Source organism: Erpetoichthys calabaricus, chromosome 1, assembly GCF_900747795.2.
Source record: "Erpetoichthys calabaricus chromosome 1, fErpCal1.3, whole genome shotgun sequence".
NCBI classification, from domain to species: Eukaryota; Metazoa; Chordata; class Cladistia; order Polypteriformes; family Polypteridae; genus Erpetoichthys; species Erpetoichthys calabaricus.
The window spans coordinates 209,238,865-209,259,196 of NC_041394.2; the positions used below are offsets into that span (position 1 = coordinate 209,238,865).

The window sequence follows — 20,332 nt, forward strand, 5'->3', positions numbered from 1 at the left end:
TGTTTGTAGCATGTAAAATTTGTTTCTGTATTATTTATTATACAAAGTTAATAAAAATATGTAGGCTTTCAATGGAAAACAAATCTGTTAATCCAAAGTTATTTATAACCAATAACTGAATACAATTTTTAACTACATTCCTCACTACACATAATTTATAAAAATTATTTCCCTTTTCTGTTATTTATAGTAAACATAAGACTCATTAAAAACCACTGAACATTTAAATTGTTTAACAAGTTTTAATCAATACCAGTTTTGATCAGCTGCAAACACACAAACAAATGACAACAAGCTAGTCATGGCATGAATTCTCTAACCTGATTAACTCAGCGCTGAACGTGGGGCACTGGCATCACTGAGCCCGAAGCAGGAATCTGCACATGGCACTCGCTCAGCTACGCAGAAACCAATGTAGAAAAGGCAATTAATCTGACTTGCGAGTCTTTGGTGCTGCATGAGGCAAAATTTAAGCAACCAGAAAAAAATCTAACGCAGAAGTGGTAAGAAAGAACACGTAAACCGTCCTGAGACAGGATTCAGATACTACAGGAGACAGATTCGAACCAAGAATTCCAGCTCCACTGGGCAATGATTTTCTGACTAAATGGCTAATGATAATGCCAAAGAAACACTTCTTATCATCCTGATTTAGGTCTAAGAAGCACAAAATTACACAATACATATATATACATTGTGCAGATACTGCATACTAACCATGACTAAAAAGTAGGCATACTTTGCCTCTTAACCTTCATTTTAACTTGAACCTTTTTATTACTTAGACACCTTAAATGCCAAAATAGAAACATTTACACAAACTATGCTTATAAAGAAAAAATTGACATGTTTCAAATAATCTTTAATTATGACACTTCAGATGGAAGTAAGCAATCAAGGAGGAAATCTCAAATGCATACTGAGAAGTTCGCAGGCGCCTCGTTTTATTTTTCTTACTATTAATTAAAGTACTAAATACATTCCCTACAAGCAAAATAAATGCTAGGTCAAAAAGCAGCAAATGCGAAATGTATAAATGTATCATTTCAAGTTTTGTCCTCCAGACTAATATAACTAATAACAAAGTTTGCCTAAACTTTTTCAGCGGTACCTGTACTTCCGTATACAACATTCACCATCGAAAATATAATCGAAACATATCCACGAGGTTTTCAGTTAAAAAAAGGGAATACTTTAGTGTTGTGTTGTTTATGATACTAACTTGTGAAGATTACTTGTCCGGTGATAAAAGGTTTGATTCTGTGTGTCGTGTGGTGAACTGTTGCCCGCATTGTTCCTGCCTTGCGCTCGATCATTGCTGGGATGGGCTCCAGCAGCCCTGCCTTGAACAAGCTGTTGGTTAACAAATTGATTGATAAATGGATAGATCCTGACTTCTTATTGTAGTAAAGAAGCCACCCCGTGTTGTGAGCATAAGTAATCTTAAAAGACGTCAACTTGCGGAAATAGTTCGCTGTCTGCTATTCGCATGATTAAACTACGCACATGTATACTACACACTAGTTGTTGCGTTCTTACCACTGACGTTCATGAAATCGATGTTCCAAATTCCAGTAAAACGAAACAGCCAAAGCCCCGAAATTCATACTTTCAAAACTTTTCAGCTGTACCGAACGCCATGTTGTGTCAGCGTCAGCTACGGCAAACAGCTCGAGTCAAACTACACGCTGGGCTGAGGGCTGTCAGAGTGAGACCGTGGAGAACTGTAACCCAGAGTTCAGCAAGATGACAGCTCACCGGTACGGATTTCTGACTTAAAAATAGGGCAACGGGGTACAGCACAGATCGTCGTTGGTCGTATTATCCTGGTTTTCCTACCATATCACCAAAAAGATTCTTCATTGTCACGTCATGAAATACATTCAGACGTTCATTGTTGTGTATTTATGTAAATTGTGCAAAGTTTTGTACTAAAACCCTTGGTGATATGCTATGTACATCTTATCCTCTCTATCTGAATATTTGTAAATCTAAGTAGGCACTTCTGTTTCGAGATGAGTATTACATAAGAACAAATTGTACTGTAATTAGTTATTAAAATGAAACTTTAATTGATAAATTATCACTATTTATACTCATTCACTTCTTTATTAGGTGTCTCCAGAACACCCTGAATTGTTCGTGGCATGATTTCAAATATATGCTGTAAAAATTCATTTGGGTGCTTTGTCCATGCTGACTTGATACAATTACACAGCTCTTGGGGATTTTTTGACTCAGGTTTATGCTGTGAACCTCCTATTCCACTTCATCCTAAAGGTTCTCATTTAGCTTGAGATTTGGAGACTGTGCATGTCAATGGAGTAAAACTGAAGGCACTGTCATGTTCTTGAAACCAGTCTGAGGCAACCCATGTTTTTTGATATACAGTAGTATTGTTTTTTGAGATATTCTTTCATAACTCATTCCTGGATTGTGTGGTTCCTAATTGAACCATTGTATTACAAAGAACAGTCTCATTCTGGAAAGAGTTCTTTGCATATGAAAGTGGCCCTTTCTGCTTTTAAAAAGGTTTCTAATAAGTGGACATAACAGATATCTTTAATTTATATTCAGCTATCTGATACTGAGAGATCAAGAAAACCTGAAATTAGCCTATTTGATTGTGTGCAGTTAAAGTCATTTTAAAATGATGTACCTGTTGGCCTTTCACAAGTCTGCTATGCAGGGTGATTGATGGAATTTGTTACTGATCTAAATAAAAAGGTTCTTTTTGGAAACCTTCATGTGGATGGTTCTCCTATGGTATTGCTCTGAAGAACCATTTTGGCACCTTTATTTTTAAGAGTGTACCATTAATATTGTTCAAACATGGTAGGATGGACCTACTGTATAGTTTCATCTCCATGTCAGAACATAAACTGAAATTCATCAGTCCAGAAAATGTTTTTCCAGTCTATGCTTGTCCAGTTTTGGTGATTACTTGCTCACTTCAGATTTAGCATTCAGGTATCACCTGTCAGGAATGGAAACTGGTGTGGTTTTTTGCTACTGTATCGCCCATCAGCTTCAAGGTTCAATACGTTTTGTGCATTCAGAGATGCACTGCTGCACATCAGTGTTTTAAAGCTCTGTTACTTGAGCATTTGTGCTGTTTCACTTAGGTTGAATATGTCTGGCCATTGTCTGACCTTTCACATTAAAAAAAATCTCTCATCCACAGAATTCCTGTTCACTGGAAAGACTTGATCAAACAACAACTAAATCAATGATAGATAGATAGATAGATAGATAGATAGATAGATAGATAGATAGATAGATAGATAGATAGATAGATAGATAGATAGAGTGTTATCTTTAAATAGCACATTATGCACATTATATAAATTACTATATTATAATTTTTATTACAATTATTATATAATTCACTATTGTCATTGCAAAAGTCAGCGACTAAGGAAAATTATAAGTGTATTGATTTCTTTATTTAACTTTTGTTTCTAAATTGATCAGTAATGCGAACTGTTTTTTAAGTTAGGAACACATACAGTTATGTGAAAATATGTTGTTTAAACCCTCTCTGTAATATCGTTTCATATAAATATTGAATAACTAACAGTTCTTGATTCAAGAAAACATAATTCCTCAAAGCAGCCAATCTTAAAAACACATTTGGATCTTATCTGTCTGTTTAGTACCTACTACTCACTATAGCTGTGGTGGGCTGGCGCCCTGCCCAGGGTTTGTTTCCTGCCTTGCACCCTGTGTTGGCTGGGATTGGCTCCAGCGGACCCCCGTGACCCTGTAGTTAGGATATAGCAGGTTAGATGATGGATGGATGAATGGATACTCACTATAGACATTTCATATCAGATGAAAATTCAAGTAGCTTAACATTAGCTGCACTCAGATGTGAAACACCCTTGTGAGTGACGCTGCTAAGCCATCTGTACATTTAGTGCATTAGAAAGCCACACAATCAATAATTTAAAATCACTTCCATGTAATAAATGGGGAAAGTTTACTTCAGACATATTATGACAATATCCCAGTGACTTCAGGTGACAAAATATCACCATTTAACTCACAGTTGATTGCAGTTTCTGCAGTCACTGTTAATAGATGGTCTCTGGTGAACCATTAAAAATCTACCAGAAGGGAAACTGCTTATCTCATTATTTCAGAAAGTAAAGCCAGCCACATTGAATGCACTGAGCTCAGTGCTCTGTATTTCACTTTGTTATCATAATACCAGGATGAGTACAAATAGGTAACAAGAGTGCACAGGCTCTGAAAGCAAGTCCATCTATGATTTAAAAAGTTATTTAACATTGTAATTTAAAAAAATGCTTCTGCATTGTTTGTACTATCCCTCTATTAAATTAAAAAAGTTTTCCGTTGTGTCCGTGTTATTCAGCCTTGACCACTCCCCTCCACACTGCTCGCCGAATCATTACACCTACTGCACACAACCTCTCTCTGTACCATCCTGTGACACTCTCAGTGCTGCTAACTTGCCATTCAACATAGTCGGCAATAATGGCAAAGCAGAAAGGCAAATTATCTACAGTATTCGAGACCGTCTAATTTTAGATCGCGATAGAAAAACAGCGACAAGAGCGGATAAAGAACATTGAAAAAAAGAAAATTAACAAGAAAGAGCTGCATATAATAAAAATCAAGAACAAAGAGTATTGTTCAATAAACATGAAAGAAAAAAAATATCCCGAACAATATTTTTTTTTTGCTCTTTATTTCACCTTATACGATTTCTCGTATTAGGAATTTGTTAGTTTTCGCATACCCCTTGGGGTCAGAGCACAGGGTCAGCCATTGTACAGCGCCCCTGGAGCAATTACAGGTTAAGGGTCTTGCTCAAGGGCCCAGCAGAGTAGGATTTCTTTTGGCAGTGACGGGGATTCGAACCGGCAACCTTCTGGATACCAGCACAGATCCTTAGCCTCAGAGCCACCACTCCACCCCGTGAAAAGTAATGCAAAAAAGCAACATTTATAGAATGTAAGTTAGAGGATAAAGTAATTCATAATATTGATTTTAATGAGGCGTCAGTATAATTAATTCTTTATTTACTTTTTATTACTTTTACTTTTTTACTTCTACCTTTTTACTGTTACTTTAAATACGATCACTTTCTGTAATGGAGGGGCACCCCAACGTCCTTCGAGTGGCTCAGCCGCAAGATAGCAGGTCTCCAGCACCTGCCCTGGGACTTGGCAAGCAAAATGAGAAGCCCCCTAATATGTAAAATTAAAAGTCTGTAGAAGAAATAAAATGACCTCATCTTTAAATAAATTTGGGAGGATTTTGAAACAAAATTGGCAAGGCAAATTTACAGATGAAGGCAAATTTACTTATGAAGATAAGTCAGCACCATTTAAGTGATCTACAGTAGTTGATAAGTTTCAAATGATAGTGCTAAACATGTAATTGTTACTTTCCAAATCATGTTCGCCTGTGTACCTGTGCAAAGATTGCATCACAGTGCAAAATGAGGTGGGTTTCAAATATATTTTTATTACAGTCACATAGGATCAGTGTACATTCAAATATGGGAGTAAGAGCCCCTACTTTTTTTGAAGTCACCTATTTACATAACCTACATCCATTAAATCTTACCAATGACTATTATAGAAAGAAGACAAAATGAGATCATAAAGAGTTGGAGTCAAAAACGTGACCCCATATAATTGATGGTAAAGGCAACAAAATTAGTATCACGTAAGTTTAGTGGATGTGAGCCTTTCATCTGACTGCCTCCAGATTGTAGCGGAGCTAGTCATGAGGCTGGGCAGGCAGAAGAAATGGGTCCAGTCAGTTGGAAACCAGAAGTGATGTCACTGGCCTTTGGCCATCAGTCTTCCTTTTTGCAGAGGGAGAAGGAGGAGGAGAGACAGTTAGATACAGCAACAACACCTGCGATACGGAGTAGAATCAGCACTGAAGTTGTTCCCAAAGAGCACCTGTGTCACACTATAAATATTGCAAGTAGAGATACCATATTTACGTGAATTCAGCAGTGTGTTTTATTGTGATAATATTATCATTTAACTATCAATTACGAAAGTACATCAAGAACATCACAATCATTCTAAGAAATAAAACTTGCAAAAAAAAAGACTGCCTGAGCTATCGGATAGAGGAACACCACCTACATGCAGGTACCACAGGAGAGAAATGAAGGAATAAGCATATACTGTATATATAAAAAAAAGGCCAAACGGTAAGAGCAAAGTCAGTGCAGTAGATATATGAACATGTGAGTTCTAAAATCTGCTAATTACACCTTTTGGTAAAATTTAGTGAAAACGTGATTGTGACTTTTCATGCTGTTGGTCATGCGCCGAAAATATGTTTGAGCTTCAAAATCTGCTAATTGGAAAAGTGTAGCGCTATAGTTTTAGGGATTTAGTTTCAAAATCTGCTTACGGACCCAGATATTCCTATTTATCTCCAAAATTTTCTTTTGTACTTAGCTGATTTTGGAACTGAGCTCTTCATTTTCCAAGTGACCCTGGATCAGCTTCAACACTACACTGTATCTTCTATGTTTCAATATTGCAACCAGATCACTATAGATGTTTCAAGTAAAAGTAAATTCTGAAAGGATAGCTATTGGTTGCCTTACAAAGAATCATAAACAGAGATGCATCTGACTTCAAAATGGGTGGGAAGTGAGCAAGAGAAGTTATAGAGATAGGTGAGAAGGAAGTAGAAAGTACACAACTCACCTTAATAATAGACCTAAGTAGTAATTACAATAAAGAAGAGAAAGTGGGGATACTATGACTGGCCCTCAGTGACAGGAAAATCCAAACTGTGGAATCATCATAAACATCCTTGAGAGTCAGAATACCCTAACACAGATTCAAGGCAGGGAGGCAGCCACATATATGCAAAATCAAATTGTAGAAAACAGGTATAACAGACCTGATGTGTGGCAAGAACATGAACCAAGAAGCTTTTTGACCCTGTGCTAAGTTTCCATATTGTATGAAATAATTCCATTAAGATTCAAACCTGACTTTAGTTTAATGGTGGAGAAAGAAAGAACAGAGGGAAATCTATAAGTTACTATTATTATTATACTTTATTGATCCTATATTAGAGTCAATGGGAAGTCAAGGAGGGGATGAACTGAGGGGGTCAAGCCAGATCCAAACTGGATGAAGTGTAAATGAACAATGATACAGCTCCAAAGTTTAAGTTTAAACTATGCCATTAATTGTTTTTTAAAATTCCTTTGTATAGATTTTACATTAATTTTGTGATTCAGTGTATATTTACTTCTTGATTTATGTATTAATTTTATAATTACATTTATAATTACATGTTTTAATGTTAGAGTAACATTATATGGTTAATTACATTTATTTAATTAATTGCTTAATTTATTTTAAATAGATTTCCAGCCCTAATATATATATATATATATATATATATATATATATATATATATATATATATATATATATATATATACACAGTATATATATAGTATAGTATAGTATAGTATAGTATAGTATAGTATAGTATAGTATAGTATAGTATAGTAAAAAGCCCACAAGTGCCTCCCATGTACATGCGTCTGGCTATGTATGTGCTGTATGTATGTATGTAAACATGCATTTATATGTATGTGTGTGTGTATGTATGTGTATACATATATAAAGACTACTTTTTCCCTTGGCATTATGATTGTTTTTATGTGCCTTGGTGTACCCTGAATTCCATATTTGCTTTATATTTATCAAATATGATTTGATGGCTGTGGTACCCTTGTAAGGATCAATTGGACTTAGTGAGTTTGAAAATATATAAAGAGATGAAATGATAACAAAAACAACTAGTACAGATTTGAAAGTCTGCAGGTTGCTGCTTTCACCCATTTACAACTTGTTTGGAGAAATACTTTTATTAATTGTATTGAAAATGCTCCCTCAGCTGTCAAGTTTCTTTCTTGAACAAATGATTTCAAAGGTAATATGTGGAATCGCAGTAAGGAGACCAGGGTTTGCTTCCCGGGTCCTCCCTGCATAGAGTTTGTATGTTCTCCCCATGTCTGCTTAGGTTTTCTCCCACAATCCAAAGACATGCAGGTTAGGTGCATTGGTGATCCTAAATTTTCCATAGTTTGTGCGTGGTGTGTGTGTGTGCCCTGCGGTGGGCTGGCGCCCTGCCCGGGGTTTGTTCCTGCCTTGCACCCTGTGCTGGCTGGGATTGGCTCCAGCAGACCCCCCGTGACCCTGTGTTAGGATATAGCAGGTTGGACAATGACTGACTGACTGACCCTTATTTACTACCTTCATAATTTAAAACAATACTGACATACCATCTCTTTTTCTCCATTAACCTAATATGAAGATTTACAGTAACACCTTCAGCCTTGTTCATTCCTCATACCCCACAATCCTAGAATTTCTCAAGCACTATTATATCCATCCTTTAATAGGCGGAACAAAACTGCACACAATGTTCTTAATGAAACTTCTCATGTGCATTACAAGGCTTAAGCATTTATATTCCACATGATGTGTCACTAAATGCAGCATTCTAAGGAGGATTATTGTCACGCATTTGGACTACAGTGAAGTTCTTATTTGCGTGTCTGACCAACATGTCACATGTCACAACTATTATCTTTTCTAATCACCTTTGTACTCTGTCTGCTTGTGGATAATGATGAGTCCACTATGATTCCAGATTGTTTTATAAAGTATGCTTTCTAGTTGATGAGGTCTCATATTTAAGTTATAACAATTTTTTTCTGTTCTTAAGGAACTTAAAATAGTTGTGCTTATTTATGTAATATATAATGTGCTACATATATACATATTTGCCCATGTTTGAATTTTATCTTTATTACTCTGTAGGCATTCAGATACTCTAGATCAGGGGTAGGCAACGTCGGTCCTGGAGTGCCACAGTATGTGCAGGTTTTTGTTCCAACCCAGTTCCTTAACGAGAACTCAATTATTGCTGATGAAGCACATATTGCTTAAGTGACATTTTAATGCTTCATCTTAGTGGTCTCGCTTGTTAAGGTTCTCCAACCTTAATTGCTTATTTCAATCTTAAACTGCTGCATTCAGTGTTTTAATTGCTCCTTATTAGCAATAAGATGTAAAACAGGGGTAGGCAATGTCGGTCCTGGTGAGCCGCAGTGGCTACAGGTTTTCATTCCAACCCAATTGCTTAATTAGAAACCAATCATTGCCAAACTCAGACCTTATTTAATTTTATGGCTTGTTAGTCTGTACAATGTAAGGCTTTTATATCGTAGATTTTTTTCCTTTCCAAGGATATCATCCAAATGGTTTGAAGCCTAAAACAGACCATTTTCAGTCTGTCACATTTTTCTATTAAGTGTTTTATTAAATCAAACCGTGCATGATGAACACACACAGATGTAATTGGAAAAAAGCTAGCTGGAGAACTGCTGGCTGCTTTGTCTTTTACATCTTATTGCTAATAAGGAGCAATTAAAACACTGAATACAGCAGTTTAAGATTGAAATAAGCAATTAAGGTTGGAGAACCTTAACAAGCGAGACCACTAAAATGAAGCATTAAAATGTCACTTAAGCAATATGTGCTTCATCAGCAATAATTGAGTTCTCGTTAAGGAACTGGGTTGGAACAAAAACCTGCACATACTGTGGCACTCCAGGACCGACGTTGCCTACCCCTGCTCTAGATCAGGGGTCCTCAATCACAGTCCTGGAGGGCCGCAGTGGCTGCATGTTTTTGCTCCAAACCAATTGCTTAATGAGAAGCACTTATTGCTCAAGTAACACTTCTCTTTCACTTTAATTGTCACGCTCGTTAAGATTTTGAACCCTTATTGCTTATTTTAGTCTTAAACAGCTGTACTCTTGGCTTTTAAATCCTAATTAGCAATAACAGGCAAATGACAAAAGAGACCAGCATTTCTCCATTTATCTTGTTACCATTTACACCTGTGTGTAGTCATGCACTATTGGGTTAAAATAAATACTTGGAAGGAAATTGAAGAGGAAAAAGTGAAGGACTGAGAATTACTCATCCATTTTAGCCTTCAAATCATTTGGATGATATCCTTAGAAAGGGAAAGAAAATCCAGTATATAAGAATTACCTGACATAGCAGAGTTAAATCACTAACAAGCCATGAAATTAAATTATTGGCAAGAAATGCTTTCGAATTAAGCAACCAGGTTAGAACAAAAACCTGCAGCCACTGCGGCCCTCCAGGACTGTGATGGAGGACCCCTGCTCTAGATTATCTGCTGATCTATTTAGTTTTCAGTTATCCACAATTTTTTCTAATTTCATAAATCTTTGTTAAAGTGATTTATGTACTTCTGTATAATAGCAGTAACCCTGGCACTGGCCCCTTTAGACATCATCCAGTCCACATAAAAGTCCTTGCATTATTTTCTGTGTTTAATTAATTCTACTAACACTGAACACAGCACAGTGAATTCCTGTCATTCTTTAAGGTCCTAATCAAAAGTTTTTTTGAAAGTGATGGAATTTACATTGCATGCTGTACTACCTGTAGTGATTATACATTCTGTTGCTCCATTTAAAAACAGTCATTTGTTTATTTGTTTTTGGGTATTTACATATTATATTGTTATACTAAACAAACCGTTTGTATTGTCCTTTTTTTGTATGGTCAGCATGATTTTGGATCTATCTTTTTATGACTGAAGCCATGTTGGTTATAGCTGCTATGCCCATTGCCAGTCACGTGACACAGAGATCACATGATGCACTGTTTCAATCCATTCTGCCTGTAAAACGTTGCTATGCCCCCCAGCATGCGTCCGAGTACTGAATTTTCTTAGAGGGTAATTAAAAGGATGTAGTGACAGGACATAGGCAACATTTAATCTGACTATAAATTTGGTTTAGCGTCTCTGGTTTTGTTGATTCATTTTCTGTCAGTTCTCTCCATGTATGACAGTTGCCTGTACCCTTGTTAACTACATGTATGTTGCCAGTTTCTTTTGGTGATTTCATTTCCTGTTCACACTTCTTTGACTTAGCCTTGGGTGATCTTCTCATTTAATCTTAACAGTATGAAATATTTTTGGTGTTTACAACCATATTGCCAACTAGTCACCAACAACAGCTTTCCTTACTTTTGCTTATATGAATTTACCTGAGGTACAAATTAAGCTAGCTTATAAGAACTAGGTTAATTACTGTAAATTAGGTTTTTGAATTTAGCAGTTTTCTATGTTTAGAATTTTTTTCTGCTTACAAAAATACTGTATACTGTATGCTAGATTTGTACATACTAATGATAAGCTGCTTTGAGGACTCTTGGATAAATGTGTCTAGTGAAGATGCCTTGTTTGTTTTAAACCTCTTTAATCTCTGGGTTGTTTAGTATGATCAGAATATTACTTGGTAGGTTATCTCAGATACTTTAAATTACACCTATCTGATATTTCACCATTTGTACTTTAGTTTTTTTTACTCCTTGCCATTGTCATAAACTTCATTTCTTCCTTGGTTGTTTTCTTATACTGAAAGAACCTTTAAAGATTGCTTGTTATAGAATTTCCAGTAGCTTTTTTTGATATTTTTATAATATACTTATATCTGAAATATAATCAACAATGCCAATAAAATGAGCGAAAACGCTTTGTCTAATATTAATTGGTAAAAGCTTTTAAGAGTTAAACCTTGAGGATCCCTACATGTACAGGAACATGGCAACTACTAACTTTCACATTGCCTCACTGTTACTATGACCACTCTTTTTATCTTTAGCCAAGTCAGACATTTTTCTTTCTTTTTATTAATTTTGGTGTGTATTTGAGGGGAGTTGTTGTTGTTTCTTATAATATTTATTGAGCTTCTGTAAAAAGTTAAATTCCCCCCTTGGGACCAATAAAATACTAACAAGTAGTAAGCATCCTGACATTGACTCAGAGATATTGGTGCTTGCTCTCTTTTTAAAGTCTTTTACATAACACAAAGCAAATAAAAATATGTTCCTTTAAGTGCAATTTTTATTATTTTATTTAAATAATGTTTACGAGAGTTACTTCAATAAACTTTACAGCACCCTAGAAGCCCATTATCCCTACTCTTCTCTCTGAAAAGCAAAAATTTCAGCAAGTTACTTATACTGTATATACTAAAGTTATACATATTTAAATTTTTGTTTGAACTTTAGTTTTATCATGTTTTATACTTTGTCTCTGGATGTTTAGAATTCATTTGCCCCACAGTTTAAAAATCATTCTCAACAGTAGCCTATCTAAAGCAGGGGTTCCCAACTCTGGTCCTGGAGGGCCACAGTGGCTTCAGGTTTTCATTGTAAACCTTTTCTTAATTAGTGACTTGCTTTTGCTAATAATTAACTTCTTTTGAATAAATTTTAATTGACTTGTTTTTTTTAAGATTTGTTCCCCTGAATTTTTTCATCTTTCCTCTTAATTGCTTCATTTCTTTCCTTAAATGGCACCCAAACAGAAATGAAATGTGAAGTGAATGAGCCAACAGAATACCAACTAAGTCAGGGCCTCAAATCCAACCAAATTCATTCTAACCTGTTGCTTAATTAGGCTCTGATTCTTGCTGTTAATTAAATCCATTCTTTAATTCCATGGCTTGTTGCTACTCTCATTGTGCAACAGAATACATTTCTGAAATTGCAGATTTTCTCTTTTCTAAGAACAGTGGTAAAATGTTTTGTGGACCTGAGCAGATCAGCATTCCTGAGACCTTCATCTTTCTTTATTTTTAGATATTGTATGATGAGCACAGTTTGCTGGTCATGTTTTGTTTCATTTTGTATCTCATTATTGTGTGGCTGCTAATTAAGGCAAAGGAAATAATTAAGAGGTCTGAGTCTTCAAGAGCAAGTCAAATAAAATTAATTCAAAAGAAGTTAATTAGCAGCAAAAACAGGTCACTAATTAAGAAAAGGGTTAGAATGAAATCCTGCAGCTACAGGGGCCCTCCAAGACCAGAGTTGGGGACCACTGGTCTAAAGATTAACAGTGCATGCAAAAATGCTTTTATGAGTGTATTAAAACAAGTTAAATTTATTAATTATGTATATATATATATATATCTTAAAACTAGAGCATATACAGTATAGCTACATAACCTTTAAATTATAAGTCAATGTGACATACTCATTATTTAGCTTCAACCCCAGGGTAATAGAGAATTGAGTTAAAAAGTAAAATAAAAAAGGTGAACAGAACAGAATCCTGGATGATATTACAGTCTATCACAGGACACACAGATTCACACAGGCACGATTTAAAGGTTCATATCAAGCTAACCCACAAACCTTTTGGATGTGGATGGAAACTGGTGCACCGGAAGAAATGCTATGTAAATGTTTAATATCCACAATGACAATGACCAGCCTGAGATATGAACTCAAATTTCGGGAGGTGTGAGAGCAGTGGCACTATTGACAACCCTGTAATAGCTTTGGTAAAATGGATGAAAGAATTAATTCTGTAAGTAGCCATATATTGCAATATACTTTTTATGATGTTTAAAACTATGTATTGTATATCACTTTTGGTTCTTTGGTTTTTATCATATAAATCTGAATTTTCTTCAGATAAATTGTCTTTTTTTGCAGGAATGACAGCCTCACTTCTCAGCTGTATGCACTGTGTTCTCCTTCGGCATCAGTGTCTCACAATCCAATTACCATTAGCAAAGAAAACCGAGTAGTATCATTTATTACTTCTCATTTCCAAGGGGGAACATTTCCAGTTCTATGATGGCCCCTGTGGATAAATCAGGTTGTTTCAATAAGGGATACGCTCATTAATTGGTGTTTTGATTTAAGAGAAGGAGAGAATAGTCTACTAATGATAATGACAACTTTGGGAGATGGTGCAGAAAAATCTGCCAGACAGAAATCACTTCAGCATTTGGTGGTACTTATATCTTCAGCCCAAGAGAATTGAAAGCAGTTCAGAACTGAAAACTGGCACTTTTTAAACTAGTCTATAAATTAATAATGTGTTGCGCTTTTAAATGCCCTTTCAGTTGTCTTAATTAAAGATATTCTACAGATATTAATTTCTCATCTTTCAGTTACTTTAAATAAACTTCACAAATTGGTTCTACCATTATGAATTCTTAGCTGGATTATATTGACAACTGTTCCTGATTACAGCTTATTAATAAGTATTGTCTAAAGTATAAGGAAACTGTCAAAGCCATTTTATCCTGAAGTGATGTGCTTTGCCTTGACCTACATAGAAATAAGAACCAGATGAACGATTTGACATTTTTGATGAAATTAAAGCATTGATTCAAGTCAAGGGTGAGAACTTTCCTGCTTGTGGAGAAAACCTTCCATGTGTTGTATTTCAGAAAAAATGCTTTTAAATTATTTGGACACAAATTTGTAGTGATAACGTGGTACTATAACATAATAGGACACTGCAGGGAATGGTCAGAAACAAAATTTTTACAAAGTATAAAAGTCAGTATTACAGAATTGAAATATAATCTGAATTAACATTGATCATTGACAAACAAGTGGCACATTCTGTTGCTGAATGTTCTTGTAGGTGGCTTGATTGTACCATAGCTCATGTTGGATTCCTGGTTGACTATACTTCATGTTTCTCCAAATAACCTTAGTGTCCTATACTTTGGTTTCTATGTATTATCCAAAGCCACAGGCATATATCCACTGTCTCTCTCTCTCTCAGCAGTCACTTGAAAAGAGAATGATATGTCAAGGTGATATATTTGATATTAAATGGCTGAATGGTCCAGTCAGGGAAGGAGATTCCATTTGGGAGTGGCTTTTACACATCAAGGATATACTCGCTTTCCGTTATCATCTTTTGTGTTCCTCCTCTGAGTGTCTTTAAATGAAACGACACTCGGTGAATCATACATCACCACAAGGAATATCCCGTGTTTTGAGCCTCCTGGGCTAGTGATGTAGACCTTGTTTTTTTTCTAAGGTAGAACTTGAAGGTACCTCTTCTTTTTCCCATGCTACATTCTCTAACCTTTGCTCAGTTTGGAGAAAAAGACTTTTTGGGGAAATCAGAAACTGGATTTCTGATGGTGGGTGGGTTCTGCAAAGTCATGGCTTCTGTGTTAATAATCATCGTATCACTGAGTATGCTGGAATTGGATGACCATTCCACTTGTTATACCGATTACTTTGGAAGCAGAGCTGATGGAATCTCTCAAGAGCTTTTAGGTAATCGCTATGTTACCCAAGTCTTGCTGACAAAAAAAAAAATGCATAGTAATACAAAAGGCCTTATATACTATTAACTAGGTGTTCTGCTTTGAGTCACAGTTGTTGAAAGTATGTTCTTCAAGAAACTGTGCTGTCATAACAGATACATTGTTGAATTTCCTTTTTTTTGGAAGATTTTACTGCCAAGCTCTGGAAAGTACAGTAGACAATAACCTCCAGAATTTCTCCAGAGATGTTCATTGCAACAAGTTTAGTTAGAAATTGGCAGAGGATTTTCATTTTCCAGTATTTTGCTGTAGAGTCTTGTATGGCTTGCCAAAGAGGTTCCCAGTTGTTTTAATTTCTTCAGTGAAGTAGGTATTATCATCTCAATTACCTTTGTTTCAGCCTTAAGGTGGAGGAAACATAACAAACAGAAAATATTACAAGGCCATCAAGATGACAGAGAGACAGAAACCATCACAACAAAATCCAGTAAAGGAAGATCGGCAACAGCTACTTTGGATATTAGGATTTTGCATTCTGTCTCTGAGCAAAAAATCAACTTCATCCCACATCTAAAAGGCATGCAAGTGAGGTTAATTGATAATACTAAACAAACATGCAGTGTGAAGGGGCATTCTGTATAGGGCTTGTACCTGGCTGAAGCTCCATACATCCCCAAAATGGAAAAAGAACATTACAAAAAAAAATGAATGTTAATGTGGATCTATATGAATAGACTCATGTAAAATTTTTTGATTGTGTAAAATTTATTTAATTAACGCAAATAATGAAAACTGGGAATTAGTTTTAGACTTAAAACTGTGATATTTCCATCCATCCATCTTCAAATGCATAATCCAGGTAAGGGTTGCAGGGAACTGAACTGGGCTCAAGGCAGGAGCTAACACTGTAGGGGTCACCAGTCCATTATAAGGTACAGTACATACATGCACAAAGCTAGTCACAGGGGCCCATAACTACATGTTTTTTCAGATGTAAGAGAACAATCTGAGCACTCAGAGAATAACTCTACACAGACACTGAGTAGAACATTCAATAATTTGCAATGGCAGCACCAGAACTGGGACTTTAATGTCAGGACTCTTAAATTGGGTGGCATAGCGATAGATAGATAGATAGATAGATAGATAGATAGATAGATAGATAGATAGATAGATAGATAGATAGATAGATAGATAGATAGATAGATAGATAGATAGATAGATAGATAGATAGATAGATAGATAGATAGATAGATAGATAGATAGATAGATACTTTATTAATCCCAATTCTGCCTTGCAGAAAAGAGACCAGAGTTCATGTCTCAGGTCATCCCTGTGTGGGGTTTGCATATTCTGTCTGCATGGGTTTTCTCCCATTGTCCAAAGACATTCAAGTTATGTGAACTGGTGACACTAAACTGGTCCTTATCTGTATTTGATGTGTGTGTGTGTTTACCCTGCAAAGGCCTTGTCCCTTATACTAGCTGGGGTAGGCTTCAGGACTACCCATAACGCAACTTGGTCTGATTTAAGTGGATTAGGAAAATATCACGACATGCCTCTTAAGTTACACATTGTAACCAATCCGTAAAGTCTGGAGGGAATTTTTTGTGAATATTGTGTTATAAAATATTTGTGCCATTAAAACTAAAAAAATAATCAATTCAATACAAATCCTTGTAATGCAACCTTGTTGTCAAAAACTTAAGAAAAATACATAAATTCAAGCCTTGATTGTCATGTAAATGGTGATTAGACAATAACTACCCTCACCCTACCATGATACTGTTTCTCAGTTGTTACATTACTACTGCAAATTGTCACCCTGGCCTGCTACTCTACTCTGTGTTGCTTTTCAACATGCAAGCAATGTGGCAAAGTGGCTGAAGCACTGGACTGTAAGCTACAAGGCTGCTGGTATAATTACTAGTTACAAATACAGTATATGGCATACAGTTAGAATAGTTTATTGTAAAAAAAAATAAATAAATAAAATTACAGTTTCCTGTGCTCATGTGATTTTCTTTCACTTATTTCTGTTTCATTTAACATCATAAAGCCACCAGCCGGGCCAAGTAGCATTTGTACATTTCTCTTACACCATTGTAGTATAAGGATGTTGTACCATGTTAGCCATTATGGATCTAGTGAGAAGTCAAGCAAAATGACACCTTTTATTTGCTAACTAAAAAGATTTTGCTTGACTTATCTTACACCATTGTGTATGAGATTGTATTTCAGCCTGCCTTGTACCCATTTTCATCAAAATTTGCTCTGACTACCTAAAAAATAGATAAACAAATGGGAATAAATTTAGAAAAGTTCCAGATAATTTAAACATACAGCTAATGTATTTGCTTTAGTGTGTTTCATAACATTTCTGCAGGTTTTGGTTTCAGCTAGTCTTTTAGAGAAAAGCCAAGCAAAATGACACCTTTTATTGGCTAACTAGAAAGATTACAATATGCAAGCTTTCGAGGCAACTCAGGCCCCTTCTTCAGGCAAGATGTAATACAGAAACTGAAGTTTCCTATGTTTATATACACACTCTAGGACAAGAAACAGCATTGGTAAATCTTTAAATGAGAGATTTTGTATGTAAAAAATTAATAGATTCATTCAGGCTAGGGTTAATTTAGCAAGATTTTTCATTTTCATAATGAATATAATTGTTTTCACCCCAACATAAAGCTGAAGCTGAATTACTCAAAAACAGAAGTCAGCTTCCTTGACACCACCGTTCAACTGAAAGACAACACCCTTGTAACTTCTATTTTTCACAAACCGACAGACAGACGGACCTACCTGAAAAATGATAGCTTCCACCCCAAGCATATAAGGCGCTCCATTATTTTCAGCCAAGCAATACGGTACAATCGTATTTGCTCAGACCCAACAGACCGGGATCAACAACTGCAGGAGCTCAGACAAGATTTCATCAAACAAGGTTACACCCCGAAAACAACAGACACTCAAATAAGAAGAGCTACTGCCATACCCAGAGACAACCTTCTGGAATATAAAAACAAAGACAACAAGGATCGCATCCCCCTTGTTGTCACCTACAACCCACATCTTGAAACACTTCGAAAAATTATAAAAGAACTTCAGCCAATACTAAACACTGACCAAACACTGAAAAATGTATTTCCTGAACCTCCCCTCCTGGCATACAGACAACCACCAAACCTTCAACAATTAGTTGTCCGAGGCTCCCTAAGTGAACCAACAGAAAATGGCACATCTCCATGCCTACAGAAAAGATGCAAAACATGTGCCCACATCTATGATACAGACCGTATAGTTATACCACACTGCCGACTCGAACATCACATCAAGGGATCATTTTCCTGCAGATCATCTAATGTAGTCTACCTAATTTTCTGCATGAAATGTCCTGACACTGCACTCTATGTGGGAGAAACTGGACAAACACTCCGCCAGAGAATGAACTTACACAGGTTCCACATTAAACATGGCAACACAGATGTTCCTGTGGCGGCCCACTTCAACAGCCATGGACACTGTGAGAAGGACTTTAAGGTCACAGTGCTTATGGGCAACTTCAAAACACAGCAAGAGAGAAAAGAATGGGAAGTTAAACTCATGCTAAAATTTAATACTTTACAACATGGATTGAATAAAGACAAGAGTTTTATGGCCAGATATGAGGATTGTTTACATCTCTCAGAATGACAGACAACCTGTCTACAGACCCACATTGTTTTGAAAAACTCATTACAAACTTCAAAAGACTTTGTTGGACAGTTATCTTATCCAGAGATCTTGACAATACATTGTTCTTTTCTCTCTTGCTAAATTAACCCTAGCCTGAATGAATCTATTAATTTTTTACATACAAAATCTCTCATTTAAAGATTTACCAATGCTGTTTCTTGTCCTAGAGTGTGTATATAAACATAGGAAACTTCAGTTTCTGTATTACATCTTGCCTGAAGAAGGGGCCTGAGTTGCCTCGAAAGCTTGCATATTGTAATCTTTCTAGTTAGCCAATAAAAGGTGTCATTTTGCTTGGCTTTTCTCTACATTCATAATGGCTAACACGGTACAACACCCTAGTACTACAGCTAGTCTTTTAAAAATTCACAGGTATTAGGTATCGACAAACACAAAAACCATAATATTCAAAGTAGAAGAAGAAAAACATAATATGGTAGGATATCACATTAAACTGCACATAATCATTGCAACTTTGCAACATCATGAATGAAATTCCAACGAACAATGAAATGAAAAGACTGAGACAGACAATGAATGAGAGTTAAGCCTGACAAAAGGGCATGTTTATTTAGCAATTAATGTTCCACAGCCATACTTTCATCCTCCCATTGGCCATGGGAAATGCCTGTAAAGTAAGATACTGAAACTAGCCACAGCTATCTCTACAATGTTACTGATATTGCGCTGACTCTTGCATTATTTCCGATAGTCTTCCAGAGTTGAATGATTTGCTGTGCCTAACTCCACGATCACCTCTTATATTCTTCAACGCTTTATTTATCCAATACCCCAAAAGTCTCCACCTTCCTTCTTGAACCTTTAGAGCTTGTAAGGCGTAAAACAAATGACCCAGGGGTTCATGAAATGCAGAGCTCAGCATACCTTTTTGACATTTCACTGCCAATCGCCATCCTGCCCCAGTTATCTTTAGGGTAATATATGGGATAATACATGACCACCTGTGTGTCGAAACTGTGATATCACTAACAATTGACATATGTATGCTTTTCCACACTTTGGGCAATAATCTTTATATGAATTGCAATATACGTGAATGTAGCTTGCTTTAACACTACCTCATGTGGAGTGAAGGAGAAATGTATCAATCTGCATATTATCTTAGGAGTAGTAAGGAGTAGTAAGAGTAGTTTACTTGAGATTTACAAAAATCTCAAGTAAACTTTTTTCATGTTGTCATTATGGGGTGTTGTGTGTAGAATTCTGAGGAAAAAATGAATTTAATCCATTTTGGAATAAGGCTGTAACATAACAAAATGTGGAAAAAGTGATGCGCTGTGAATACTTTCTGGATGCACTGTAACTCTTTTAATTTTAATCAGCATCCTCCAGTATGTTATTTACTTTATAGTGGGAATATAGGAAGCACTACCTTATACAAAGCATTATAAAAATGTAGAACA

The 20,332-nt window shown here is 35.9% G+C and overlaps 1 protein-coding gene across 3 annotated transcripts in view; it reads right to left on the reverse strand.

The window, feature by feature from the left end:
- tmem168b (transmembrane protein 168b) overlaps positions 1-20,332 on the reverse strand; it is a 119,645-nt gene that overhangs the window by 47,422 nt on the left and 51,891 nt on the right. Inside the window, exon 1 of one of the 3 annotated variants that reach the window (XM_028811191.2) lies at positions 1,540-1,715. The exons of the other annotated variants lie outside the window; for them this stretch is intronic. The gene's annotated coding sequence lies outside the window, so the exon portion shown is untranslated. Of the gene's footprint in view, positions 1-1,539; positions 1,716-20,332 lie in introns of those variants that run through there. 3 annotated transcript variants of the gene reach the window in all.